At 39.0% G+C, this 6,470-nt stretch overlaps 1 protein-coding gene across 3 annotated transcripts in view; it reads left to right on the top strand.

The window, feature by feature from the left end:
• The window catches only part of Hspb11 (heat shock protein family B (small) member 11), a 64,340-nt gene that overhangs the window by 10,619 nt on the left and 47,251 nt on the right, over window positions 1-6,470 (top strand). The gene's annotated exons all lie outside the window — the stretch shown is intronic.

Consider the following 6,470-nt stretch of genomic DNA (forward strand, 5'->3'; position numbering starts at 1 on the left):
GTACTCTACCACCATCCCAGAGTAGACAGGTACTCTACCACCACCCCTCCCAGAGTTGACAGGTACTCTACCACCCCTCCCAGAGTAGACAAGTATTCTACCATCATGCTCTTCCCTCAGCTTTTTTTTTATTTATTTGTGCTTTGGGTTTTCTAAGACAGGGTCTTACTGTATAACCTAGATTTTTCCCAAACTCAAAATCCTCCTGTCTTAACCCCAAAGTCCAGGATTAGAGTTGTTCTACCATTTGTAGTTTGCAAATAGGTGTGTATGTGTGCTTTAAATTTTATTCATTTTTATTTGAGGCATACTGATGTTTTGCTTATATGTATGCATATGTACAACGTGTGTGCAATGCTTAGTGACAGAAAAGGGTGTCGGATCCCCAGAACTGGAGTTGCAGGTGTAAGTTAGTGTGAGCTGCTATGTTGGTGCCAGCAACTAAACCCAGATCCTCAGCAAGAGCAGTCAGTGCTCTTAACTGCTGAGCTATTTCTTAGTCCATAAATAGATGTTAAGAGTGGTTTACCAAGACAGCAACTTCATTCTATGGAAGAATAAATTTTAATATCTGGCTTTGGTTTAATTCCAAATTTACTTGGAAATAGAACTATATAAACATTGTTACTTCCTATATACAGTCTGTTTGCTTACTGGTCTAAACAGCATCTTTGCTGAGCTAAGTGCCTCACTTCTTGCCTTTCCTGCTGTAGTCAGACTTTCTTGGCCCTCCAGCCACAAATAACAACTTAGAGACTTAATATTAATTATGAAAGCCTGGCCTTAGCTTAGGCTTTTCCCCAACTAGCTCTTAAAACTTAAATTAATGTTTATATTAATCTACATTCTGCCATGTGCATACCTTTCTGCATTCTCCTGTTTCCTCTCTGTGTCTCTCTGGTGACTCTGCAAGCCTCTGCCTTGGTTTTTCCTTCCTGTTTCTCTCTGTGTGCCCAGAAGTCTCACCTATCCTCTCCTGCCTAACTATTGACTGTTTAGCTCTTTATTAAACCAATCAGAAGCCGCCTTAGGCAGAGACACATCTTTACACTGTACACAAGTATTCCGAAGCATCCTGCATTGTGTGCTTCATTCCAGGTTCCTTTTGGCTAGGACTGAGGCTTATTCTGGCAGAGATAAGTGGTATCCTCATAACTTTAACACCAAGAAAAAATGACTAATAGAAAACACACCCCTTTTATTTACTTATTTTAAAATTTTACTTTATATGTGGGTGCTTTGCCTGCACGTATATCTGTGGATTGGATGTGTGCAGTGTGCCCGGAGAGGCCAGAAGAGCATGTCAGATCCCCTTGACTAGACTCACAGATCACTGTGAGCTACTTTGTGGGTGCTGGGTCTTCTGGGAGAATAGCCAGTACTCTTAATTGTTGAGCCATCTCACTAGTCTGAGAACATCTCTTTTAAATAGTTCTGGCTTATTACTCTCTTAAATCCTCTCAGTGTGTATACTTAACCACAATTTGACTGGTGAAATTATATTATTTTAGAGCTGAAAGGATCTTTTAGATTATTTTTATTTTAGACTTATAGTAAGACAGGTATACACATTAAACACTGGTTTTAATTATTGAAGCAGATCCAGTTGTAAGATGGAACTTTTATAAGTCTCCATAATATATTGTGCTTGGACAAGACAAGATCTTTCTCCAAGGTCAGTTGCTGCTCCTTTCTAGCACCTTTTCCCTCAGGTGAAGTTACTTCATGTCTTTGCTAGGCTCCAGTAGCATTTGGTTTAAGTCCCTATTATGGAATTATGTGATTTGATTTTTTTTGGTAATTGTTTATCTGTAATGTTAGTGTCCTCTCTCAGCAGTGAATTCTTGGAAATAAACCTGTATTCAGCTTATCTTTGATGCTACTGAGTCTTGAATTGCATGTTGACTAGTTTGTTGATTTAGAACAACAAATATTTGTTAAGGTTGACTAATGTTAGAAAGCTTGAGAATGTAGTTTATATACATGCACACATATGCTGTGGGATAATGCTCTTGTACATTGTAAAGAATTGTCACTCATATTGGTTTAATAAAACACGGATTGGCCAGTAGCCAGGCAGGAAGTATAGGCGGCAACCAGAGGAAAGCAGAAGAGTCAGTCACCAGCCAGACACAGAGGACACAAGCTGAGAATGTGTTACAAGGATTGGGTGCCAATTGTTACAAGGAGAGGGTCCCTTGTTTGTCCTGGCCGCCCAGCTAGCTTACACCTGAAATAACCATACAGAAACTGTATTAATTAAAACACTGCTTGGCCCATTAGCTCTAGTTTCCCACTGGTTAATTCTTACATCTTAATTTAACCCATTTCTATTAATCTGTGGCTTACCCGCAAGATTCTAACCAGTGTCTGTCTCAGGCAGAAGATACATGACATCTCTCACTCTGCCCTTCTTCCCAGCATTTAGTTCTGTCTTCTCCACCTACCTAAGTTCTGCCCTATCAGGTACAAAGCAGTTTCTTTAGTCATTAACCAATGAAAGCAACACATAAACAGAAGAACCTCCTATACCTTTAATGCCTCACTGAGTATGGTACCAAGCCACGTGGCTAAACATAGATAAGAATTATGGGCTAATTTAAGTTGTAAGAGCTAGTTACTAATAAGCCTGAGCCAATAGACCAAACAGTTTATAATTAATATAAGCCTCTATGTGTTTCTTTGGGACTGAATTACTACAGAACCAGGTGGGACACAAACTTCTGTCTACTCACATATATAAATGTATACAACACACACACATATGTGACTGCAAATTTGTATAGGGTTTTACAATTTGAGAAGTGCTAAACTTATAAAAACTATTTTCAACTGGGCATTGTATACCTATAATCTTATAATACTGGGAGACTGAGGCCGGAGAACTGTCTGGAAGTCAAGGCTAGCCTGGACCATATAGTGAGACCCTGTCTTAAAAAAAAAGCTGAAGAAATGTCTCAGAGGTTAAGAGTGCTTGCTGCTCTTGAAGAGGACTAGAGTTTTGTTCTTAGCGTACAGGGCAGATGGATCACAACCTCCTGTCACACACATATACACATAAAGTAAATAAACCTTTTTTTAAAAAAAAAGTATTTTCATCCTCATTTTAAAGATAAGCAAAAGGATTACCAAAGGTAAAACAATTTGGTAAAACACACACACACACACACACACACACACAAATGAATGACAGAATCAACTAACACACTTGTCTTCTAACTCCCAACTAAAGGTTGTATATGATAACTCAAACCTAAAGCTTGAATCAAAAACTTAATGTCTGCCTTTGCCTTTTTCTCATAGTTTTCCTTTTTTTTTTTTTTTCCGAGACAGGGTTTCTCTGTAGCTTTGGAGCCTTGGAGCCTTTGGAGCCTGTCCTGGAACTAGCTCTTGTAGACCAGGCTGGCCTCAAACTCACAGAGATCCGCCTGCCTCTGCCTCCCGAGTGCTGGGATTAAAGGCGTGCGCCACCACCGCCTGACCTTTTCCTTTGTTTTTTATTTCCTGTGAAAGCCAAATAATAGTGATTTGGATGAATCTGACGTGGTATAGAAAAATTAGTGTATGTGTATACACAGAACTGCAGAAATTTGTCTTAAGTTGTTCATTCAGGATAGAGGTATAGATGGAAGTTTCTGTCCTGCCTGGTCCTGCAGCTGTTCAGTTCCAAAGAAACACACAGAGGCTTTATATTAATTATAAACTGTTCGGCCTGTTAGCTCAGATTTATTATTAACTAGCTCTCACAACTTAAATTTTGTCTATGTTTAGCAACGTGGCTTGATACCTTTTCTCCGTGAGACATTCTCATCTTGCTTTCTGTGCATAGATGGCTGGTGACTCTGTCTCTCTGCCTTTTTCTTCCCAGAATTCTCTTAGTCTGGTCGCCCCACCTATACTTCCTGCCTGGCTACTGGCCAGTCAGCGTTTTATTAAACCAATATGAGCGACAAATCTTTACAGTGTATGAATAGAGCTCTTTGCAGAAACACCCCTCACTTTAATTAGAGATAGATAATTTTTCTAAGACAAGATCAGTTTATCAGCCATTTATTCCCCCCTCCTTTAAAGTCTTTAAAAAATATGTGTATGTTTGCCTGCATGTATGCATGTGTATCATGTGCATGTCTAGTGCCATGGAGGCTAGAAGAGGGCATCAGTTCCCCTGAAATTTGAGTTATAGGGCAGTCATGAGCGGCCGTGCAAGTGCCAGGAATCACTAGTTCTCTAAGGAATCAGCCATTTCTCCAGCCCCAGAGATTTTTAATCTTCTGTAGTTCTAGAAAACACAAACATGCTTTATATAGTAGATACTAAAAATGATTTTCTGCTCAGATTGTTTTATCTAAATGGAAATAGCTACAGTTACTTGGAGAAAGTGATGCTGTAAATGTATCCCTACAGTGAGGATTATCTTTAATATTTATTTATTTATTTATTTATTTATTTATTTATTTATTTATTTATTTATTTATTTATTTATTTTTGGTTTTTCGAGGCAGGGTTTCTCTGTGGTTTTAGAGCCTGTCCTGGAACTAGCTCTTGTAGACCAGGCTGGTCTCAAACTCACAGAGATCCGCCAGCCTCTGCCTCCCAAGTGCTGGGATTAAAGGCGTGCGCCACCACCGCCCGGCTCAGTGAGGATTATTTTATGCCCCTGGTGAATACTTTAACTTTCCTTAAAAGTTAGCTGTACTGTTTTTTGTTATTGTTTGTTTGTCTGTCCTGGTTTTTTTCTTGTTGTTGTTGTTTTTTGTTTTTTGTTTTTTTTTGAGATAGAGTCTCTTGTAATTAGACTGGCATTAGAACACACTGTGTAGCTAAAGATAACCCTGAGTTCCTGATCTTCCCCCAATCCTGGGATTACACTTGACTAGAAAGAAGGATTAAAACGAATGTGCTTATTTCTTCTTGACCCTGCCTTTGCCCTCTTTTCTTAATATATTAGTGAAAAAGGAGAAAAGAAACTCCACAGAAAAACAAAAAAGCTGGATGTAAGATGTCTCAGCCTTTGGAGGGCTGAGACAGGGGTGCTACAATGAAGTTGGAGGCCAGCGTGGGCAATTTAGCAAGATATTGTCTCAAATTAAAAAGAAAAGCTAGGACTATAATGGTAGATAACTGGACACATGTAATCTGTGTTCAGTTCCCAATATATATCCATCCACCCCCACTCGCTGAGAAAGAGATGGTCCTTTTTGCATAGTACAGTTGAATATTATAGTTGAATCATATTAATGGATTCATACATATTGTGGTTGGAGTTTTTTTTTTTTTAAAGTAGGATGTTCCTAGCTGAAACAATTTATTGTGTATTCCAGGCTGGCCTCAAGCCCATAGCAATCTTCCTGCTTTAGCTTTCTAGATGCTAAGAGTTACACAAGTGCATCACTATGCCTGTCTCACATGAGATCTGTTGTTGATTTGTTTTGAGTTTTGTGACTTGTTTGTTTTTTTAATTTATGGGTATGGGTGTTTTGCCTGTACACTCTGTGTACCGGGTGCCCACAGAAGCCAGAAGAGGGTGTCAGATCCCCTAGCACTAGAGTTACAGATAGTTGTGAGCGACCATGTAAGTACTGGAAATCAAATTCAGGTCCTTTGCAGGAACAGCCAGTACTCTTAACCTCTGAGCCACCCTCCAGCCCCTTTGTGTTTTTATGACAAAGTTTAAGTGTGGAGTTGACTGACCTGGACCTCCTGATGTGAATAGGATTGTCCTTGAACTTGCCAAGATTTTCTTATATTAGCACTTTGTTTAGCATAGGGACTGTTGGGCAACTTCTCTCACTTACGTGATTTTAAGGTTCCTCTATCTAGTAACACACACTACTATTTAACTTTTACTGTCAAACAATATTCAATTATGTTGATAGAGGATGTAGTATTTATGCATTTTAAAGTAGATGGACACTATTTCTGGTTTTCTAATTTTACATAAAAACACCAGCTTAGGGGTAGTGCGAGGACTCTGTAGGTAAAGACACTTGCTGCTCAAGCCTGATGACAAGCTTGTTTACCAGAAAGAGCGCATCAGCAGTGTAGGGTCCGACAGATGCTGAAAAAGAAATGGAAACAGACATAAAAAGCTGTCAACCCAGAATTCTTTCTCTTGCTAAACATACTTCCAAAGATAATTTATTTGTTACAGGTAAACCTGCATGACAGAAAGTATTAAAGGAATTTTGAAGAGGTATAATACCAGAAAAAAAAACTATATGAAATGTACTAGAAATAAAAAAATATTTGGATAACTATATTTTTCTGAATATTTTTGAGAGCTAAATAATCACTTAGTGATAAAAAAAAAAACATTCTAAGCCGAGCGGTGGTACACGCCTTTGGTCCCAGCACCTGGGAAGCAGAGGCAGGTGGATCTCTGTGAGTTCGAGGCCAACCTGGTCTACAAGAGCTAGTTCCAGGACAGGCTCCAAAGCTTCAGAGAAACCCTGTCTCGAAAAAACAAAAAA

The sequence above is a fragment of the Microtus ochrogaster genome, chromosome 10, assembly GCF_000317375.1.
Source record: "Microtus ochrogaster isolate Prairie Vole_2 chromosome 10, MicOch1.0, whole genome shotgun sequence".
Taxonomy (NCBI): domain Eukaryota; kingdom Metazoa; phylum Chordata; class Mammalia; order Rodentia; family Cricetidae; genus Microtus; species Microtus ochrogaster.